We start from the raw sequence: 3,361 nt of genomic DNA, 5'->3' as shown, positions 1-3,361 counted from the left end.
TGTGAAACCCAGGAGACACCACTGTTGTCTAGAAGATGGGGGTCCAGATTCAGCACCTGGAGACCCCACCTACCCTGCATTCTGTGTCTTCCTGTATCCCCAGATATAATTAATCATAGCTTGCATATTTATGTCAATAGACAAATTTGAATATTAAGAACTAGCTAGAAAAAGTAGCAGCAAAGAGAATAAGCTGGGATTTGTTAGGAAAGCAGCAGGGAGATTTTGAAAATGCTTTCAATTCAAGTTATATTTAAGGCAGCCTTTAAGTCCCACCAGCTTTGCCGAGTTCAGGATGTTTTGTTGTTCTATGATAAAAGAACCTATAATAAGCATGTTCATTTAAGGAAAATACCACGTTTGTTAAGTTTTTGCAGCCATTCCCAAGTTACTTTAAATTTTGTACATTGCTGGGGCTGGCGCTGTGGCACAGCAGGTTAATGCCTTGGCCTGAAGCACCAGTATCCCATATGGGCTCCGGTTCCAGTCCTGGCTGCTCTTCTTCTGATCCAGCTCTCTGCTTTGGCCTGGGAAAGCAGTAGAAGTTGGCCCAAGTCCTTGGGCCCCTGCACCCACATGGGAGACCTGGAAGAAGCTCCTGGCTCCTGGCTTCGGATCGGCACAGCTCTGGCTGTTGCGGCCATCTGGGGAGTGAACCATCGGATGGAAGACCTCTCTCTCTCTCTGCCTCTCTGTGTAACTCTGACTTTCAAATAAATAAATAAATCTTTAAAAAAATAAATTTTGTACCTTGTCCAAAGACAGGGTATATGAATATATTGCTAGGATGTATTCATAATGGATGCTTCCTCAAAAGTCTTTCATGACAGTGGCCACTTCTCGCATCCTGCATCAGAACTGCATCGTACACAGAGGCCCAGTGCTTCCCACAGACCCACGCCCTTCCAAGGAGGCTGAGTTCTAGAGCTTTATCAAGGAATCTATTTTTCTAATGCGTCCTTTCCTATGATGTTGCCAGTACGGAATGGAATATTCATCTTCTGTTCTGAGGCTCTGCCAGACACATGTAGAATCCTTAAGAATTATCAATACATCATAAATCATGTTTTTTAAAATTAATTAATTAATTTTTTTTGGACAGGCAGAGTTAGACAGTGAGAGAGAGAGAGACAGAGACAAAGGTCTTCTTTCCGTTGGTTCACCCCCCAAATGGCTGCTATGGCCAGCACGCTGCGCTGATCCGAAGCCAGGAGCCAGGTGCTTCTCCTGGTCTCCCATGCGGGTGCAGGGCCCAAGGACCTGGGCCATCCTCCACTGCCTTCCTGGGCCACAGCAGAGAGCTGGACTGGAAGAGAAGCAACCAGGACAGAATCTGGCACCCCAACCGGGACTAGAACCCAGGGTTCAAACTAGTACTGCTCCTTTAACATGAGGTATGAAGTCAGACTCCATTCTGCATGGTTGCATGGTCTCATTTTGATTTTGTGACACCCAGGAGGTGTTTGGTTGAGGGTTCCAGGAGTTCGGCCTGCCGGCACTGCAGGTGGAAGTTAGCCAAGTGAGCTGCGGCACCGGCCATCTTCTTCTTCTTCTTTATTTTTTTTTTAAAAAGATTTATTTATTTATTTGAAAGTCAGAGTTACACAGAGAAAGGAGAGGCAGAGAGAGAAGTCTTCCATTCACTGGTTCATTCCTCAATTGGTCACAAAGGCCAGAGCTATGCTGATCTGAAGCCAGGAGCAGGAGCCCAAGGATTTGGACCATCTTCTATTGCTTTTCCAGGCCCTAGCAAAGTTGGATCAAAAGAGGAGCTGCCAGGACTGGAACCAGCGCCCATATGGGATGCCGGAGCTTCAGGCCAGGGCTTTAACCCACTGTGCGACAGCGCCGACCCTTCTCCTGTTCTTAATTCACCCTCAGGACCATGTCTATGGCACAGATGCAGAAACACAGGGACATGTGCTACAAGGAGCTGGCTCCTGCCTGCACTTTCTGTTCTAGGTCTGAGGGTCACTCTCCGTGGGCAAAACTTAGCAGATCATCCTGATGATCACAACTGTTTCCCCTGTGGAGCTGGTGTTCTTCTGGGCACCAACAAAAATTATATCAAACTCAGCAACATCTAAGGGGCTTAGCTAGGAAGCTTAAGGACATGTGGCAAACTAGTACTGCTCCTTTAACATGAGGTATGAAGTCAGACTCCACTCTGTGCATGGTTGCATGGTCTCATTTTGATTTTTTGACACCCAGGAGGTGTTTGGTTGAGGGTTCCAGAAGTTGGGCCTGGAATTTTCATATAATTCCCCAGTTTAAGGTAGAAGATTTAAATAAAACAAACTAAAAATAGGTATTATTCACACTACCAAACTCCCTGGCTACTTCTGCTACTTTACCTGACCACATTCCTGGCATACCATCCTGCTTTCAGGTCAATAAGATTTAGGGAGACAGCACTGAACTGGCCAAAGCCATGTCTCTGCATAAAATTCACCTCTAGTTGTCTGAGAGATGAATACTTCTACAGAGGGCAACCTAATAATCTCAGGGAAATCTGAGGACCCATGGCTCATTTCAAGAATATTAATGGCAACTCCTTTGTAATTTAATAATTCTGTTTGTATTTCTAACAACACTGAGTGGGCCCAGGCTGAATCAACCACTTGTCTCAGGGCTTTGGTAGAGCAGTGGCCAGTGGTAAGTCAGCAAGGGAGGACCAATAGGTGCAGTGGTGTGATCTGCTGACCTCTGTCCATTCTCTATTAACAGGAGACTCATGTTTTTAACTCTCAAGATTATACTTTGATACCACACTGCTATTAACAAATGATTTCTAAGCTGTTTATCTGACCCTGTTATTTGGCTGGTTATATATTCCTGAATGGCTCCCTACAACATTAAGGACTGATGTGCACACTCCTTAGTTTGACAGTTTTGTGTTCTTCGTGGCCTTGGACTACCTACTTTTCCAGCCAAATTTCTTTCCACCTGTCATAATCACTTCACGCTCCAGCCACTATGGCACAGTGGCAATGCTCTTTTTCCTTTGTGCTGTTTTCTGCATCTAGAATCTCCCCCATCCCATCCCCACTACTCTTTCCCCTTTTCCTTTCTTTTTATCTTATTTATCAGCCCATGTGTGGTCTTTTCTTGAAGGCTCCCCTTAGAACCTTGCGGAATTCTTTTTTTCCCGTGCTCTTCTGTGTGCACTGCTTTTGTTGCACATGTCATACCCTCTTCATTTCTTCCTTTGCTTGCTTGTCCTTGAGCTAAGAGCTAGATTGTAGGCTCTTGAGCTAGCGACTGAACTGACCATCTCTTGAGTACTTAAGCCCCTACTGTTCTCACTATTAAGAAAATGACCTATTTGTCTCATCTATCTCTGTATAGAATCAGCTTTTAA

At 45.0% G+C, this 3,361-nt stretch overlaps 1 pseudogene; it reads right to left on the bottom strand.

The window, feature by feature from the left end:
- Positions 1-1,971: 1,971 nt before the first annotated feature.
- LOC127489822 (phosphoserine aminotransferase-like) lies at positions 1,972-2,953 on the bottom strand (annotated as a pseudogene).
- Between the last annotated feature and the right edge of the window lie 408 nt (positions 2,954-3,361).

Source organism: Oryctolagus cuniculus, chromosome 2 (genome assembly GCF_051225735.1).
Source record: "Oryctolagus cuniculus isolate XC-2025 breed Fujian yellow rabbit chromosome 2, ASM5122573v1, whole genome shotgun sequence".
Taxonomy (NCBI): Eukaryota; Metazoa; Chordata; class Mammalia; order Lagomorpha; family Leporidae; genus Oryctolagus; species Oryctolagus cuniculus.
This window is presented reverse-complemented; position numbering and strand designations above follow the sequence as displayed.